At 45.5% G+C, this 20,395-nt stretch overlaps 1 long non-coding RNA gene across 1 annotated transcript; it reads left to right on the forward strand.

Annotated features, from left to right (window-relative positions):
• The first annotated feature begins 18,360 nt into the window (after positions 1-18,360).
• Positions 18,361-20,144, forward strand: LOC123327217. The gene is made up of 3 exons (XR_006541777.1): positions 18,361-18,989; positions 19,071-19,166; positions 19,837-20,144. It is a non-coding gene; the product is annotated as an uncharacterized LOC123327217 (long non-coding RNA).
• Positions 20,145-20,395: the final 251 nt, after the last annotated feature.

The following is a 20,395-nucleotide window of genomic DNA, read 5'->3' on the forward strand; positions in this document are numbered from 1 at the left end:
CTGACCGAAAGTGTGTTCTACTTAGACACACGCATCTTCTTTCGGTTTTTCTGCGACGACTTCCTGTCAGTCTTGCTATTAACCTTTAAGGCTCATTAATTTTCATTCGTGGAAACTGTGAATTGGTGACGCAACACCCTGTGGGATCTGAGCACTGGAACCTAGCCGCGAAATGAATGACTTGAGCCGAGCTGTCGATTAATTGCAGCTGAAGCATTTTCATTGCACCAACAGCAATCGTACAGAGGTGGCGAAGATGGCAGTTAAGAAGGGGTTGGTCTTAAATCTTCAAATTCGAAAAAAAGTCTTTTATCTATATATCTATAAATATCTATATATAAATATTTAGTTGATTCAATACTCATTGCATGCAGCATAACGCATTAACCCCTTTTCACCAAACCCACCACATCCCTGTTTTTATCGAGAGCTGTTTGCAGGAAATTGCCTACGCAGATACGGACAGACGGTCCCCAGAGAGTCGAACTGGCCGGTCCAGAACCTGAACTAACTGTGTTATAAATGATCTTATTAGCTTTTTTGAAACAAGACATTCTAGAGATCATTATTTAGCCGGGCCACGGATTCGGAGAGCACACGCAAGGCAGTCTGGAATCGAGCGGTTCGCGTGAGCCGGCAGCAATTAATCATCGCACGCCTAACGCGGCAAGGCAAGTGGCACAATCCGCAGCAGCAGCAAGAGCCGCAACAGCCGCAACAGCAGCAGCACCAGCAGCAGCAGGAGATGCATATTTGAAAATCTGCAAATCATAAAGCGGACGGATGGACGAGCCGATCGATCTTGGCAAGGGGCAATGTGGCGTGGAATGGGGCATGGGCATTGGTTTGGGCAGCGGGCAACTGCGATCGCCTCGTTTGACTCGCCTGCTTAGTCACACAGCGTGGCCGAAAACGCCCCCAGCCAGAGATGCTCTTCAACTGGAATTGAAGCTGCAGCGGTACAGTGAAAAAAGTCGTAAAATTAAGTAGGCAATTGAAAGTTATAAGACTGTTTAAACAGAGCCAAAAATTAGTGTTTAAATGGTATTCTAACTTCTCTCTGCAAGATACTTTCTTTAATTTTCTAAAATCTTCTATAATATATTCTATGATTATTTTCTCCAGTGCAGCTGAACAGCTGAACGTAAGCCGAGCTTGTTCGATTTCCCTCCGATCGCTGATTGCATTCTTTGATAGCAACTGCGCTCTGGGAACATTGCGTCCGTACGTGACACTCATTGCCTGCTCCTGCGCCTGATGCTGCAATCCTGGCAGCTCAGCCCCTCCTCCTCCTTCTCCGCCTGCTATCCTCCAAGGCTCCAGCTGCTCCTGCGTTGCCTTAATAATTAATTAATGTAATTGGCCTGTCGTTGTTGCGGCCGATAATGATCTCATCGAGATGTGTGTTTGCAGATTTCGAATTCAATTTTGAATTGCACTCGCTGGCAGTGGAAAAAAAGACAGAGCCTTAATGAAATGCCGATGCTTATTTTCGCTTATTTCGGCAGTCCTTTGTCTGCCAGATTTCTGGAGCTGATTTGTTTGTTGCCCTCTTGAGTGCAGGTAATTTGAATTCCCCGCTCAGGCAAGATCGATCGACTGCGAATCCCTTTGCGATCTCTTTTTTTTCTGACTGGAACACCTGACCGCTCAACGCTTCTAATAAATATCGCAAATCTGTGCTGCGATCGGCCCTACCCCACATCAATATGTTGCCAATCGAAATCGGGTGAATGGTCGTCGCATTCCTGGCCATAATTCGTGGTTAGGCAGGCGACTTCTGTCACCCCGCCAGCAATCAGATGTCAGGCGGCGAGGTCATAATGCCGACCCGGTCATAACTATAAATTTCACGCATTGAACAGAGACAATGGCGGACAATTTCCCAGCAGCTCGCGCAAATAATTGAATCGAATTTGATGGAGGAGAGCGCGAACAAAGCCACCCAAAGGCCCAAAAACCTCAAGTCCCCAACCCGATCCCAAAAGGCAAATCTCGGCGGCAATAGGAATGCTTTGGGCCAGGAGTTTGGGCCGCAAATGGTGAACGGTGCGTGGTCGCAAACCAAGCCAAATATAGCAACAAGCTGCGTGGCCCCAGAACAGACAATAGACAATACGTATACGCACAGTGCTCAAGACCGCGTCGAGCCAAAACGGGTCAATAAATGGGAGAGTCAACACAGTTGTGGAAAAGGTGGAAAGGGTCCCCAATTCTATGATACACTGCATATTGCAATCAGCCGAAATTTCAATATGTCGAACAATATATATAGATTGCAAGCAAGCTATGTAAGTAACCTTTGCTAATAAAATTATTTCTCCAGTTTAAGTGCTTTCAAGAAATAATTAACATTATTCCTTTGGGGGCTTAAAAAACAGCATACAAAGAGCATTAAATAAGTGTTGTTTTCCTAATTTCCGCCCGTTTCCACTTGGTCTCTTGGAGTTTCTGGAGGAGGCTATGTGGATAGGTGGCAAGGGGCACCGCCACCACAAACTTTGACTTGGCCCGGGGCGAACAAAATGGGCCATGCAACTGTCTGGGCCACATGCTTACGGTTAAAAGCCTTTTGTGGTGATGATGCCAGGCGGACGGAGGAGGAGGAGGAGGAGGATGTTGGTCCTCGGGGTCCAGTGGAGCAGCGGCGACCAGGAATTGTGCAGATAGTCGGAGATATGCTCGAAACCGCTCCGGTTTGGTCGGGGGCATTAGATATTGAGCAATACCGGGAAGCGTATCAACGCTCATGAATATATTATAAATGCTATTTAATGCCGTGTATTTAAAGACAATTCATAGTTAACAACAAGCGGCATTCCAGGGCCAATAGCAATCAGCAATTGCATCGATATCGAACTGCAGCTAGCCGGGGTTCAATGTTTTTTCTATCCATAATAATTCTTCCAATGCAAGTCCATTGCAGACCCGGCATTTCCTTTGTGCCGAGACTGCACATTTATGCATTTTCAATGAACAATTTTTATGCAAAAAGTGAACAAGTTGCACAATTTACCATGTAAACTGCAACTGCAACTGCCCAGGATTGTGAATTGAGCATTGGAGGATGGCGGAGCAATTGTTGCTCTATAAAAGTGGCCTCCGCCCGGGCCGCCTTGTGGAGGTTGTCAGTGGGGATTAATCTGGGCACGGGCACAAGACCTTGCCTCGTTTCAGGCCTCAGGTGCAGCGCAAAAACAAAGCCCAGACTCTTCGATGCCGATTTCTGGCCATTTCCAGCCAAGAATATAGAGGCCCAGAGCCCAGACACCAACACAGACTGAAACTCAGACTCGGTTTCATCCTCGGAGCGAAGCAAAAGTCGAGGGCCGAGCAACGAACGCACTTCATTTGAATTTCATAATTTCTTTGTTAGCTCCAATTTATGGTCACGGTTTGCTGGGCAATTTATGGTCATAAGCATCGAGAGCGTTTACAAAAACCGAAAGCAAACGGAGTTGCCCTGCTCTTCCCACCAGCGTATTGAACTAAAATAAAGAAAAAACAGTTGGCGACAAAAAACAAAAGGTTTTACTAAATTGACGATAACGATTGAAAAATGCATATAGCAGCCTGCATCCTATGCCCACATTCATGCTCTTCACTTGGTTAATCTTGCATTGATTCCATTGATTCCCCCCACCCTCCTCGAAAATTATAATAAATATCAAATGAAAGCGCCCAATCCCAGAAGAAGTCGGCGATTCGAGTATATACATGCTCTTCCAAGCCACCTCTCCCCACTTAATTTGTTCGGTGAGTTATGGCAGCTTTTCGGGCCTTAACATTCATGGCCTGATTGAGACGTTTTGTAGGAAGTCGCTAATGGAGTTATCACGTTTCAAGAAACTGGGTTAAGCGAACTATAGACAAGGGCCACATAATTTGGTGTAAAACTAGGGAATTAGTTATAAGAGGCTGGTTTTTCGCCTGCTTTAAATTCGAGAAATTTACATATAAAATTCTTAGAAAACCCTCTCCGAGAATATAGCTATAAATCAGTTGATTTTGGATATATTTATTCCTTGCTTCTGTACAAGAATGCACACACATTTTTTAACTCATACTATAAGAACTATGTTTAATAATAATTTCCAATGAATTATTTATGATTTCCAAAAGTATGATTATTTCTCTGCGCATTTAAGATGATTTAACTTCCCAGGAACCTAATCTCAATGATACATCTTGCATATTTAAAAGACCGTTTCAAACAACGTGCTGAACGATCTCCATAAATAACACCTTTGGTGGTGCTGGGACGTGGAAATTAAAAAAAAAATCCAAATTCATTTGGCGCCTTTGGTGTGCTCGTCGGCGAGACCATTTGAATGTCCGTTGGCAACTAAGTGGAACAACCATTTAACTGTCGGCGGGATACTGGCCAAGAACAAGGCCCGCGACACGCCTCTGATTAGAAAAAAGAGCACCTGTCGCAGCTTTTGATCGCGGTACCAAACCGAATCGAACCGAATGCCTAAGCCAAATAACAGCGAGGTGTATATTTTCACAACTCCTGACATGAGTGGGGCTGTGGCTAAAAGTCCAGGACCCGACAGGACAGGACAGGGCCAAGGTCCAAGCTGGTCAGCCCGTTGGCCATTATCAACGCCGTCGTTGATTTGCGTTTAGTGCGCCGCCGCTGCTGCTGCGGAGTCCCTCGCTTAATCAAACATGGATATGGAGCCGCCATGGCAGAGAAATCCCTTCTGGGCTTCAGCACAGACCATGCCCCAACTACACTTGGCATATTTTCTAAACAACCCGATGCATAAATCATCGCTCTGCACTCGGGAACCACCTCCAACCGACAGTTACCAGCTGGCCATCCTCCATCCTCCATACTCCATACTCCATCCTCCACGGTGAACATCCTACCCCTTCCACATATTTTGCGTGCCGAGTGCAGTCGCAACTAATGAATTTATGATGAGATTTTGCCCGGTAGCTCCGGCTGCAGCTCCAGATGCAATTGAAATGGAAGTCACCAAAAATTCTCCGACTGAGCCTACTCCTCTGCCTTGATTTAGTAGATACACCGAAGCGAAGTAAATGGTCCGAAGCTTTGGGCCTTGGGCCTTGGGTTCTGGACTCTGAGTTCTGAGTTCTGGGCCTCAACTGGAACTGGACCCAAAACGGGCGTTGACCGTTATCATGGTGGCATCTTTATGGGGCCCAGACATGCTGGCATCAAAAATTCTATTACGTGGCTGCATTTTGAATAAAATACGGGAACGTCGAAACGTTGAAACACAACACTTTCGGCTGCGGTTTTGGCCAGGAAGGAAGAGCGGAGCCGCAAAAAGACCGGCACAGTGGTTCAAGTCTGTGAATGAAACTAATTCTATAAATATAATAAATATAAAATAAACAGTAATTCTTTTTAAATTATCTTGCATTCTAATAATTATTTTCCTATGACCACAACATACCCAAAAGTAGTATATGTTTCAACACCACTGTGCAGTGCAGGAGTAGCCAAACCGCAGGCGGAAAGAGGGTTTCGCTCTGAGGCTGCAACTGCGACTCTGGCTTGGCTGGAACTGTGACTCCGCCGCTGCCTCGACTCGGTTCCTGTCGCCATAATTCAAAAAACAGCAACATTCGCACGTAAAATGTAAGCGAAACCATTCGAGTGCAGAAAGAGAGGGCTCTGAAAAGAGCGAGACAGCACTACGGGCGGACGCTGTGTGTCGAGGGGGGAGGGGGGGCAATGGCATCGGGACCGGGCTGTGGGCAAACAAACGACCTGGAGTCTGAACCTGGACAAAGGGCAGGAGAAGCGGCAGGAGCAGAAGGGTTAAACGAACATCGCACGCATAACAAGGAAATCCTTTGGGACCTTGGAACCAGCCAGACGTTTGGACAATGCAGGAGCAAGGCCTTCACTACCCACTGGACATGCACTAAATAAAATGATACCGGCACTGAAAATCAACCACTTATACTAAACCAAAACCCTTAATAATATACCATATACCAAACCAAAAAACTGCATTTATAAATAGTATATCGTTGTAAAATAACCTTTTACCAAAAGTGGCATTTATTTTTTTCGGTGTACTCCTGGACCTAGCCTTCCGTTCTTGTCCTGCTCGACTGTTTGCATTTTGTTTTGTTTTTCGGCATTTTTTCCGAGCCGCTGCGGAGGAGGAGTGCAAATAATTGAAAGGAACTGAACGGAATAGGGTACTGCGAACTTGGGACCAGTGGCAGTTGGTCATTCAAGTGCCGCACTGCCGATTACATTTCAAGTAGTTTGACCCTCCTCCCCATGTCGTTCATATGCGGGGTTAAATTGCATAGACAAAATTCGTAAGCTCGACGGGTTTGTTTACATTTCATTTGCGAATCTGATTGGAAGCCACGAGGAGTGAGTTCGTGTGTGTGTGGGAGTGTTTGTGGAGAAAGGATGCCAAAGGATGCAGCACTTTAATGTTAATCTTACCTGGAGTTTAAGCCAGGGCTCAGACGGACTTTTAGCCTGAAGTGGAAGCACAAAGCTGCCCATTTAAATCCCAAACACTTGAGTCAACATCTTAGTGCAATTTATCTGCAGTCTGTCCAAAGCCTTACCAAATATGAACTCAAACCTTTAACCTTAAAGTATACCAATTAATTTCAGAGCTCATGTGTCATCATCCTGGTCATTTGTGGGCTCATTATGTTGGGCCAGATTCAGCAAGGCGGTGACCCAAATTGGCGGACAAAACTGCCGCCGAAATGTGTCGCATTTAAATCGCAGCCTCTCATGACAGCTTTAATGAAGTTTTTAGCAGGGCTTTTATCGGCTCACTGCCAGCGGAACGGGTAACCGCATAACCGAAAATTATAAAAAATGTTTTTAAAACATTCAAAAAAAGTGCCGCCGTGCTGTTGCCTCATGCGGTGCATTTCAGCTTAATTTGTTCGCAGAAAAACCAACCGCGAAGTGTTCGTCGAAAAATATATAAAAAAAAAACAGAATCGGACAGAGAAAAAATGAATATGAAATATTCGTTAATGAAGTCATTTCGCGGCTAAGCCGGTGTGCCTGCATCGTCTGCACTTCACCCACGAAAATATTTAAGCCGAAATATGAAGATATATCAATTCAGCCCTGATGATTTACGAAAATCGGCTCAAACCCACCTACGCAATTTTAAAAATTGTTATAATGTGTAAATGGATTAAAATTACCTTCGCACAGTCGCTCGGCCCACATCAAATGGCTTAGATTCTTAAACGCTTTAAATACGTTAAAAACAATGAGTTCAATGCGTTATCGTCTGGATGGTTTCCTGAAGCTTACGCCCACGCACATGGAAAGCGATACTGTGGAGCCCGCCTTGGAATCGAGTTCGGCATGGGCCAATAAATTACGAGTTTAAACAATTAATTTCCGTCGAACTTGGAGTCTGCGGGGAACCGGAAGCCGAGACGACAAAACTTGGGCCCACGCCTTGCTGGTGGAAACTTTCTCCAGGTAACTGGGGTGCCACTAATTAAGTGTAAATAACTTGTAAATAGCTGGTTAATTAATAAATCTTGTTTAATCGGGTTTGCTGCCCAGCAAAGGTAAGGGGAGTTTGACCTTTGACCTCCAGTGAAGTGTCTGCCAAGTCGATAAGCATCGCATTTTGGTGCTCTTCTGTTTTGGTCTCTTGACCATTTTTGGCCTGCGTATTGGCCAAGCACACTCTCCTTGTTTCTAATCAAATGCAGTTGCTCCCGAAAAATTCAATCAACATATTTCAGCAGCACTAACGAATTTACAAAATAGGCAAGCCAAAGGATGCGCCGCCGCCTCGGCGAACATGGCCCAAAGTTGATGATGAGATGGCCAAGAGAGCTGGGGGCATCGAAACCCCTCCGGCCCCCCTCCACCGTCTTCTGCATACGCTGATTTTGTTCATTTTTGGAGCATCAGCAGAAGAACGAAGAGCCGCCAGGCAAATCCGCTGACCAGTTGACCACCAACCACTGATGGCCAAAAGCCAAGGCAGCCAACATCCATAGCCACACATCCACATACCCACACTGTTCGCTGTTCGTCTGCCAGTCTCGTGCAATTTGTAAACATTTCCATATTTGGCGTTTACGCTTTTGCCGGTAAATTTCCTACCTTTCCTTTTTCCCCCATTTATTTCTTCTGCTAGCCGGCTGAAGCTGCTTCCTGGTGGAAAAGTTTACTGATTAGAAGCAGAAGTTTTCCCCAAGTCTGACCCGAGCACTGGGGACTCATGGGAAAGTGACGGATATGAGGCTGACAGAAGCTTCTTTGCAATTCAGGCGCACTAACTAAAATATGCATACAGCTGCGGTCAAAGTGAAATATTCTTACAAATAGCTCGATAAAGTTTTGTTTGAAAAGTGCTCAGGAAAGTTGTTCTATGCCAAACCATATTTTAGATACTTTAAAAATTGAAATTCACTAATGCAATGGTTTGTGTTAAATGAATTATGTTCTAAATTTATTAGAACATTTTTAAAATATTATTTTTAATTTAAAAACGACTATTATTTTGCGCCCAACTGTCTCATCGCCAGGCGACGATTGCCTGGTTTTCCTTCCATTATCTCTCATTCGGACGACATTAGCGAACCGGAGCGGGCTCGTTAGCAGTCCATGGGCCATTTAACTATCCGGGCACGCTCACCATGGGCACAAAGACCCAGGGACCATGGGCTGGGATCCAGAATCCGAAGGCGAAATAAAATACACGCATTTTACATGCTCGTAAACGTGTGTTACATATGCATAGGACCGACGCACTCGCCAGGAGGGCTGCAGATACTCCGGGCTGGCGGGGATCGGGTGATTGGGGTGTCCGGGGCAAATATATAACATCAACTACTTTATGCATAAATTCAGCAAGATTGCGAAGCTACCCCATGGCGAGCTAATGTTGTAAATTATAAATATGACACCTACTCCTAGTCCAGGGGGAGAGAGTGAGTTCCGAAAGCCGTGGGCAGGCTTTGGTCCAAGTTTCGCCTTGAGTTTCGCACACAGCTGCCATGGAAATTTATATACCCTCCTCACACAGACACTGCCGCACGCACACAATCACCTCACATCATCGAGGCATATCCTGGACCCAAGTCGAGGCCCCAACTCCTTGCGTCTCCTTGTGGGCTCCAAAATGGGTCTGCGAACCGACTTAATTGGTTGCCAAGCAGCGGGAAATCGCCGCCGGAACGCGATTAATTAACCAAAATGCATTTCCAGCTCAGAATCGAAATCACAGTTGCGAAATAACAATTCGGCTTTTGGCCAAATTCCCCAAAAAGCAATGAATTTTTTGGGAGTACAAAAGTCAGCAATAAGAATCGATTTGTTTGGCTTGTCCAATTTAACTACTCAAAATATTACGATTGATTTTTAAGATTTTCAAGACGAACTATAACAGAGGCTAAGCCAAGAGAGCAAAGATATGTTGGCCACGTCGGTAGCTTAAGGCCATGGTCACAACCATATGGCCAACTAGGTACGCATGAGCCTGGGCCAAAAGTTGGCCCAAAGCATTGTTTGTTTGTTAGCGGAAGAGGAATGTAACGGGGCTTTATGGTAAGTTGGTCGATCGCAGCTCCTTTGGCCAATATGCGTGTGTGCGGATCGAGCCTCGTTTGAGTTTCAGTTGGTAGTTTTCGGTAGCGCGAAACAAAGGCCAATTTCCAGGCAGATTTAATCACGCGCTAGCTGCCAGACGGCAACAATGGGTTAACCCGATTGTGTGTATTGGTAAGTGGCAAACGCATTAGAAAGAAGCGCGGCGGGTTAAAAAAAAAAAAGAAAATATAAAAAAAAAATGAAAAAATAAATAAACAGCAAGCCGCATTCTCTGTGGCATTTCATTTTTCCGCTTCGGTCTTTTCCAATGAAAAATAATAATAATTGACAGGCGGCCAGCGCAGGGGCAATGTGGGAATTTGGATTATTAACGAATTGTTTGCTGCCCGGCCAACATCGCAGCACTGGACATCGAACATCGATGTTGGCCAACAAAGTATTTGCAAGCAGACGCATAAAATTTATGCCCTAGCCTAGGAAAATCGCGAGAGGTCCTTGGCTCGAACTGAACTCCGAATGCTTCGATCACGTACGCGGCGCAATTAAATGACAATTCTTTAGCTACTTGCCAATTGGCATGCGCTGCCCCAAGATCCTCGCAGATCCCAGAGATCCCGGCGAGATCCGAGTGCAGAATCCGCGGGTGGGGGGCAAGGTAAGGCCTATAAGAATGATGCCAACTATTTAGCGCATCCAGCAGATACAGTAGCTGCCTTCGTCGCGCGGCTCAGGCAATTAAATCTTTGCAGTTGTTTCAGTTTTGCCTCCGAGATTCCGCGACTGCCTCTGATTAAGGGCTTGTTTGCCATAGATTGGGAGCCGAGAGCCTGGGCATTGGGGCTCCGAGAACCCGGCCAGGTCGGCATTTCTATGGCTTTCGGATTGCTGTTGTCGCCAAGTGGAGGAGGAGGCTGCCCAGATATACAAACACACAAAGAAATTGTCAACTACAGCGAGCAGAACAACAGCTTTTGGCATATTTGAGCTGCCTATGTGGAGCTGAGACTGCGTGATCACAATGGAAATGGTGAATGGAGCAGGGACGCGGTTCTGGTGGGGGGATGCCGATCCCGATCCCAGCTGGGAATTATAGCCAAATAGGGCGGTGATCGCTGTAAGGCCAACTTTCCAACTTTCAGCGGATAACAAATCAAACTGATTCATATCTGCCGGTCTGCAACATTGTCAATTAAAAAAGGCAAAACCCCAAAAAAAGAGCAGGAAACATTCAACACAATTTGTAATTGAACCTTATCTCTGCTGGGAATGCGTTAAGTGCAACGGAATGTGGAGAGATCCCAGCAGCCCAAAAGCGAAGTTCATTTAAAACCAAGTTCGCGGCGAGTCATTTGCCCAATCCCAATCTCGACGACCTCTTGCAGCGGCGTTTGCTTAACGGTTTTAAGTGGCAATCACTGGCACCAAGTCGCGCATTGATAACGTTAAGAGAGCCCCCAAAAAAGGCCGCAAAAAGGAGGCAAAACCAGAAGGCGGCCGTGCCATTGCCACAAAGCCAAAAAATCAGCGGAAGATCAGCAAACAAACCGCAAGGCCCCAATGGCAAGTCCAAGTCCAAGACAAACGCGAACTCCAACTCCAAGAAAGACTCGAGAGCCGGCAATTACCAAATTCCGAAAAATAAAGAAATTTTCAAATAAACGAAGCCAACTTGGCAATACACAAAGTGAGAACTTAACTGGCAAAACTCTCAACTTTTCTCAGGTCGGCACTCAAAAAAAAGAATAATTATTGAATAAGAAAAAATTTAATAAGCCAACAGATTAAACTTTTAGATTATTGAAGATATGTTTTTTATGGCTGAATTATACATAAATTTCCAATATTTATATATTTTAATACGTACATTGCACGATCTTTTTTTATATCTCTATTTTTAATTATTCTTTATTCCCTATTTTCCTGAGTGTGCTCTGCTCTGTTATTTTGTGTGGGACCCGCGACCCAGACTCTCACACTGACAGACCCCAGACCAAGCCAGGTCCAAACTGAGGCCAGCAATTACAGTCAAGTGAATAAACGAAACCAAACCGAGCCCAAAACTGCAAAAGCCACCTCCACCCGCTCCGCCTTCAGCTCCTTGCCTTTTACTTAGCCTTTTTTCGCTGGAATTCATCATCATGCGAATTATCCAGCCCCGGCAAAAGGGTTTTTCGGCAATAGGTTTGCCCCAGCAGGGTCTGGAACTCGGATCTCGGACCTCGAACCTCGAGCCTGGTATACCGGGTCCCAAGTCCCGTCTGGTCAAATACGGCCATGCCAATTTAGTTGTCATAGCAGTGGAAGAATTATCGCTTGTGGCGGGCGGTCCACCAAAAATTTTGTTGTCAACTGGCCAATTGGTTGGAGCGTATGCAAGAATGGCCAGAAACGAGGGGCACAATCGCTCCCAGACACGAAGGCAAGGTCGGTCGATGTGAGTTTATTATAAAGCACTGGAAGCAGGAAGGAAGCGTATTCGCTGGCATGGCAGCCTAGGTGTGAGCAGTTAGCACTTAACATAAATGTGAAATATTACTCATAGCCATCCAGAAATAACTTAATTAGAGTGCATGGTATTCCAGGGAATTTTTTAAAAATTTAAATATAATTTATTCAATCGATTAAATATGATCTCTTCTTTGTATATGATAGAGATGAGATTGATAGAGCACATAAATGTATAATCAGGTTTTACCAAAGCTTTACTTATTATATTATATAGAGTGCATTTCAAATTCGATTTCCGTTTCAATCCACACCTGATTTTTGGCAACTCCAGTTTGTCCGATGCGAATTCCGTCCGTATACTCTGCCGTGTGTTGGAGTAATTTGCCACAGGAAAAAGGCAGGGAATCCGTAGGTGTTGTTATTGGTCCTGCCAGCTTTCACAAATGATTATGTTTGATGTGCAGTTAATTTGTGGTTTTTGCATTGCGAATCGAATTCGAATTGGGGCGACAGAAGTGCGAACCCAACGACGCATTAGAGGCGAAAGTACCACGATACCGATACGATCCCCATCCGATCCGATGCGATGCGATCCCAAACTCTCGATGAGTGGCCCTAAATAGCCGTTATACTGGATTATTGCGCCATATTTCATTAAGCAAGTTCTGGCCAGAACAGACTCTCGCTCGTCCAGTCCTCTCCAGCAGTGTTCGCGCTTGGAGTCTGCGGCCTGTCCAGGCTGGATGGCATAATCTCTATAGGCCACATTTATTTCCATGGGTCACTGATAGTGCGGCTATCAAAACACGGGAACACTTTTAAAATCGCAATGAAAAGCGGCAAATGGGATGCACGCGCTAATAAAATGCCGATATTTTATGGCCAACCGAGGGACGAGCGGCTGGCGGGGTGGCAAGTGTGAATCTGCATACGGGAATGCAGATTCCCAACGAAGGCGGAGCGCTTTCTGAATAATAGCTACAGAGTGCGAAAATATGACTAACTTCCTAAAGAGTACATATCTTTCAAAAAAGGGATATAGCGTCTAGGGTATAGCATTATTATTTTGTGACAAAAACATTAAGTTATTTTTCTAAAATTAACAAGGACTTTTTCTCTCAGTGCAGCTCTCTGCACTCCCCTGCCTTTCGGCGCCAGTCTTCAGACTTCAGCTTGTGCCCACACATCCGCAGTCCAGATGAGGGAGAAATCCGATGAGGACGGACCTCCGAAAATGAATTGCAAGTCATTGGGAGTCGGGCCATATCCAGAACACACGTCACTCTGTCTAGGATAAAGCCCGGATGGTACAGGATGCACTGCGCTCGCTTAAGTGCACATTACTCGCATCATTTGTAATGCTAATCAAAGCCAGTCGGAGTCCGAAGCCCATGGAATGGATGCAGTGCCATCGCATTCGCGTATCTTGAGTTGTGCGCGGAGTTAACCTACATATAATGCAGATGCAGATGTGACCGAGGATGGGGTTGGATGTGGGGACGACCCGCCCAACTTGACAAATCTGCTACGCCCACGCTGATTAACAATCGCAGCCGCAACAAACAACTGATAATGAGCGATTGACTCTACAAATGTGACTGCCGGGGAGGAGGAGCTGTGGATCGGGATAGTGCTCCACAAGGTGGGTGCTTTCAATTAGGGCTGGACACTCAAGAGGGCAGGGCTTTAAAGTGCGGTCACTGATTGGAGTGGTTCCTAGTCGCCATTTGGGCACAGGAGCAGTTGGAACTTGTACAATTGGATGAAATTCGGGTAGGGAAAGAGTTTGAACATACCTTGGGATATATAATAAGCAGTGATATATTCTAATTAAATCATTACTCTTTTCAAGAACTAATTTATGGCTGCATTGCCTTATATGTGTGTTCCCAAAATCGTTGTTTTTAACACACCCCCTTACCTCTTTACACACCCAAATGAAACTCTCCCTTTCACGTCCCGCGACCAGCGATTGAATCAATTTAGTAAATCAAACATCTCCCCATCGTCGAACTGAACTACCTACCTACCTATATGTGAAGTCATAACAGCAAATGTACCGTAAAGCAAACATGTTTCAGCCAACTGCCATATAAGCTAAACACTTTGTAGAAATTCCGACTGAAAGGCAACAACAATGGCAACGAACAATCGCGTCATAATCGTTTGTAGCGACTAATTTATGATCTTAATGGCGGCTAATTAACACCATTTTCCACAATTGAAAGATTTTCCATTAAATAAAACACTTTATGGAATGGCCCAGCAGCACGCAGTTCCCGTCGTCTACCGTTTTTTCCCGGCCAAAGAAAGCAGTCAACTCATCCACGTCCACATCCACATCCACTTTTGCTCGCTTCACTAACCTTAACCCCTCACAGCCCCTGTCCATCGGCACTTTCTGTGGCGGAAGTTGGAAGGCAGTTCGATGCGTTTGCAGCACAAATGGAGCAAAACACACAGAACTCCAGGCGGAGAAGTGCAAACAAAGCAGACCCCAAATGAAGGGCTACTAGCTGAAAGGGCACGGTTGGTTAAAGGGGCTGGGACTTCAGGAGCGTCCTATGAGAGGGGGTCAGGACAGAAGGGTGAGACAGCAAATTGACGGCGCTGCAAATCTACAAAAAGTCACTGGCGATTCTCAACGCATGAATGCCAACATTGGCCCATAGAAATTACGAAATAGAAACAATAAAGTAGTATTTACGATGTAGAATTTTTAATACTCTAATGACTAACTCAAGAAATATTGAGGAATTTATTTAAAAACATCTGCTTAAAGCAGGCCATAAATATCTGTAACAGGTGTAAATAAAGTTTTTATTTAATAATGCATTTAGAAGGGTTGTTTCCCAAAATGTCACGGTAACACAAATATACTTTCTTATAGAAACCCCCAACCCCTTTAATCCGCATCGAAGAATGCATGGCACTTGTTCTGGCTAACATATTGAATGAAAGGCCAAGTCAGAGTTGAGTTATTGCCAGTACAGAGTATTCCACGAAATGGAAAAAGTGTTGGACAGGGCAGTTGAAGTGGACTCGCGATGTGTTCGATTCGGTGAGCTTGGTCGAGCTGTCGCCGCCCGTTTGGCTGGCCTGGCCGGGCCTGGCCAGAACTGAGTATCCGATGGGGGATTGGGCTAGGGAATGGGAATGGCATTGGGAATGGAACTGGGAACGGGTGTCCGATCGCCTGTGACGAACGATGCGATCTCCGAGGCGGCGGCAAAGTCACAGGCCAGTCTCAAACCCGGAGTCACAGTCACAGCTGACAACTCACTGAGCGCGCAATGATTAATCGCACAATTGTGCGCTAGAGGTTTGTGTTCTCTCCGGCTTGGATCGGATCTGTGGTGTTCTTTTCGGATCTGTTCGATACAGATACATGGAGGCGATAGAGCCTAGGAGCCGTCGGCGCTGAATGCAGTCGTCGGCGATCGCCTCTGTGCCCTTTTTCTGCTAGTTTTCGTTTTTAATTGCGTTCAAAAGTGTTGCCGGAAGCCATTTACAAAAGGCTGTCACCAGACTGCGGCCACTTTTATCGGAATCAATCAAGGGTGCCCCAGGCCCAACAAAGAGAAAAAAGCGAAATAGAAACACTTTACGCTCTGATTGAAGAGTGTAGACCAGACCCAGACACATTAACCCACGCAACTGTGGCGACCGCGGGACCCCGAGCTTAACCCTCAACTCGAGCGTGGCATGTAATTGAATTAAAGACCGACGGAGGCCTGATTAAAATTCCAGCACATCTGCTTGGCTGGTGTAGCAACTATGCTGGGGAATTTGTGGCATGTCCAAAATGTGGCCACGATCGGCTGTGTGGCACCTGCAGCTAAGCCACGATCTTCGAGACGCTCGCCTCTTGGCTTAGCCAATCTTCCAGCTTATCAGCCGCATTGCAATCTATGTAATGCGCTCCCAATTGCCGGGGCCAGGCTAAAAAAAAAAAAAGAAAAACGAAGTCGGAACTGGGGCCAGCTGATCTACGATCAGCAATCGACCGTGGTTCGATCGATGGACCGATGGACCGATCGATCGGACCCATCGATCTAACCTTAAACGAAGCCAGTCAGCCAAAGAAAGTGATGGGACAAAAAAAAAGAAGACTGCAAAATGTTGCTCGACAAGGACGCAACATGCCAGGCAACATTCTAGTCTCGAGATCCTCCCCAGCTCCTCAACTGCATCGCCGATCGCCGGCGGTGACATCTTGTCAACTCAAAAATCATGATCAACAAAATGTTCGCAGAGTTCGCCCCTCGACCACGAACATTTCTATTGGCAGGCGACAGGAGGATGGAATGGGATGGGATGGCATGGCATGGGTTGGATGGAATGGAATCGACCGAGGCAGACGAGATCATCTTTATCGATCGATACAAACAGGCAGCGGCAGATATTGACAGCCGCCCGGTAGGTTCACACATAAGTGAGGCATCATTCGGGACGTCATTGGAAGCGATTAAAAGGCGCACACACTTTTTAAGGAGCTGCTGTCACCTGGTGGTCGCCGGTCACCCAAGATAGCCGCCGATCGCCAATGGGCACCCAAACGAAATGGTTCACCTGTCAGCGGTGATAATCGGGGCAAGCATCTCGCATTGGGGTAGGTCGTCACTTGGATTCTACAGATGAGTATCAAAGAGGAAGTGATAAATGTGAGGCTTATTCAGAAAATATACCAATTTCAATGGCTATTTAAAACATAAATATTTATTTAAGTAGATTTAAGTATGTGAGTTACCAATGAAGTACAGGACACTAATCAGCATCGTGGGAAGCTAATAACTTTTAATGGAAGCATTTCCGATCTTCACAGTAAATTAGGCTTTATATTTAATTCCCATATATAATTTTTTTTATTTATTTTAAAGTGGATTATGACATACAGCCAAGCACAAGTGTAGTCTCTTTAATAGCAGCTGTTTGGTCTATGTAAGCCACATGAAGTAATGAATTGCGCCGATAAATGCACTTCGACTGTTCGTTAAACCAATAATAAAAATTGTAAAGTGGTTAGCATTTTATTTTAAAAGCGTATCACATAAAACCCCAGAAGTTGGATCCCGATTCGGATCGGATCGGCTCCAATCCATTCCGATGCGATGCCAACCAGATCTGGACATATCTCCCTCGTGCTGTGCACTTCAACGGTTATAAACCAGCTGGCAGGCTAGTTACCGATTTATTGATTTTAATTGCAACCCGAGACGTTTATTTGCAATAAGAATGCGCAAAAGGCCCCGAAACTGTGCAACTGGGGGGATCGCAGCATCGTTGGCCATGACAGTGGCCATAGTTTTGGACAAGTTGAAAACAAATACAAATGGCCATTGGCCAATCCTCTCCGATCCTGTCCAGAATCGCTGGGGTCCCCACCGAGCGTGGGGCATATCATGACATTTTATTGTGTTGTCAGACGGAAAAGTGCTTATTACGCATGCGCAACGGCGTCCAGCGAGCTGGCTTTAATTGTGGGGTGCCACTGGCACATCCACATCCACATCCACACAACGTGGAGGATTGCAGTGCCATGGCGAAGTCAGCTTGCCAGTTTGGTTGTCGTTGTTGTTTACGCCGGCGATTGTTTTACAAATTAATATTATTTTATGATATCGCGTTTGTTTTGCTAATTGTTGCATGTGTGGCGTAGATTGCATTTACAACCCGCCGCCAGCTCAGTTAGGATCCCATGCCATTGGTACCGGTGCGGCTAGTACCTCCAACTCCAACTCCATTCCCAACTCCGGCTCCATCGTTCGGTAGCCGCGGCCGGTGCATTTTGACAGTTTTACGAGCTCGACCAGCGTTGAAATGAATACCTGCTAGGAGCTGGCAGTTGCGACTGGGAAGTTTGGAGCTGGCTGACTTGGCTAACTTGGGTGACTTGGAAGACCCGGGAGATGGCACCGTGTGAGTTGTGGCCATGTCGGCGGCTAGGAATGCGGCAAGCCACCCAAACGTAGGAAGCTCCTAATGAATGCTTAGGCAGGCCATCATAAATACCAGCGAAAGGAATATCTGAGCAAATGGCGAGTTGAGGTCTTGCATAACAATTTTAAACGGCTCTAATGCTATGTTAATAGGTTAACTATCAATATATTTACATTGTTATTTAAAATAATGTTTTTGTTTGGAGCATAACATAACCAGCATCACTATATAAAGCACATGTAGCAAATTTCCGGCAAAGTGACCACCAACATATGCATGTCGTGTGGAATCTGCTGATAATCCTTAGCCGGAACTCCCTTACTTCCAGTCCCTCCTCAGTCATTTGGCGAGTCGTCCCTCCCATTTCATTGGCACCTCTGTGGCGATAAGGTGCCACACTTTGTTTTGCTTTAATTGTCAAATGCTGGTCGTTTATCTTTATGGCAACAGCGGCAACAACGTTGCCTTGCCAGACAGCTTGGCTCGAATCTAGAGTCGGAGTACCACCATTCGCAGTCCCAGTCCCAGTCCCATAGCAACCCATGTCCCATATCCCAGTCCAAGTTCTCTGGACGTCCCTCGCCGAACTGTCAACTGTCAGTCAGTCAGTTGAGTTCAGATGGGCTGGCCTCTCCGTTCCGTAGGACATCAATATGTGACCAGGGTCCCTTCTTCCCTTGACTGAGCTGTGTGTTTGCAGCATGTTGCTCCGCCTGCTGATAACTGATATTTGACAACTTTTGATCCACTGACAGTGACGGCGGCCCGATGTCTGGTGCTGGACATTTAAGAAATTCGACAGCTGCTTGGGAGTGAAAAACAGAAGAAAACGAAGCAAAAACATTGGCATGTCCCTCGTCTATGCAAAAGAGTTTGCATTTTTTCGTGTTTCGACTGACAGGAAACGTTTAGCCGATAATACGAATGGGTAGCTGTCGTTTGACTGTAGGCACCGCCATATCCTTCCTTCCAGTTGTAGTGATATTCTCACATCTTTGAGCGATTTCCCTTATGCGATCTCGACTCCACCCGGATGGCTTCGCGCTCGGTAAGTGCAACAATTCTGCGGGAATTCGCCGTGAAACATTTCAATAAACCCAGTTCGCTGCATGATCATTTCAATAACAAGCTCTCACCGAAGGAAGCCACAAAAAATACAAACATGAAAACGAGCCGAGGAGGAATCGCCTTCCGGTAATGGTTATGACCAGGGAGCCATCGTAATGTGAGTGGAAAAAACACTTTATTGAAATGAGCCTCGATCGAATTGTGGTCTAAATGAACTCGTTTTCAATGAGCGCGGAGAGCCAGAGCCCAAAAAAAACCAAAGGGGTAACATGCAATTTCAGCGTGCTTGATACTTTCAAAGCCACCGACCACCGTCCATCAATTTATGAGGTGGTCAAGATTGTGCCAAAAAATGAAGGTTAAAGAAAAATCCGCGATTGGGTAATTACAAGCAAGTAGCTAACTTGGCTGCCATTTAAGTTGATGAATATGAATTTTTGCTTCTCGAAAATATGCAATTACGCAGCTGGGGTTTATTTGTGCACAGGGAATAATTATTCATCAGGTTAATTTATACATCTTAAGGTAGTATTTTCACTAGAAAAGAATGGTTAGGTTCTATGAATTTTAAATATTTAAATGTTGTTTTTGCTGAACATTTTGCATTATTGTATTTTTTTCTGTGTACGAAACCTTTTTAGTAGTTGGAAAGTTTTCTAATTACCAGCGACACTCTGCAGCGGGCGCATGTTAATTGCCCCAAAGAGTCAACCTAATTATTAATAAGCGCCGACGTAGATGTCTTTGTCAGAGGGCCTGAGCCTCAAAAGGCTGTCATCATTTTAATGCCAACTCGTTATTTTATTTATCATCAACATCATTTCCAGCTCCGTCGCTGACAAGCTGCCAGTAGCTCAGAATCAGAATCGGTATCCGAAGCTGCAACTTCAGGAGGCCACATGGAGCAGAGCTACCTACATATCTGCTGATGGTGATGGAAAGCGGAAGAGGGGGCTTTCCCGGGTCCGAAAGGGTAGGGAATAGGAATAGGGAGCAGCGCCGTAACATCGACTACGGCGCAGATAAAAGCCTTTCCATGTCGCTTCAAATTTAAGTTTTCAATTAAAAAAGACATAAAATGTACAAGTATGAGTGGCTGTCTAGCGCATCTGTGTGCAGCAGTATCTGTGAGTGACGTAGCTGCTGCCGAGCGGCGACTTCATCAAGCGAGTAACAAATATTGTAAAGTAGTTTGACTTTGACAGAGCCGTCATAACTGTTCAAGTATCCGACAGGGGTTAAGTGGGAGCGCAAAAGGGGGTGGAGCTGGCTGGTAGACAGGGGTAAATCTTCTTTTAATTATGAGAATTCTTTCATCATTCATAAAGACCAATAAAGTGTATGAATTAACACACAATTTGTATATAAGAAAGAGCATAATTAAAT

The sequence above is a fragment of the Drosophila simulans genome, chromosome 3L (assembly GCF_016746395.2).
Source record: "Drosophila simulans strain w501 chromosome 3L, Prin_Dsim_3.1, whole genome shotgun sequence".
Taxonomy (NCBI): Eukaryota; Metazoa; Arthropoda; class Insecta; order Diptera; family Drosophilidae; genus Drosophila; species Drosophila simulans.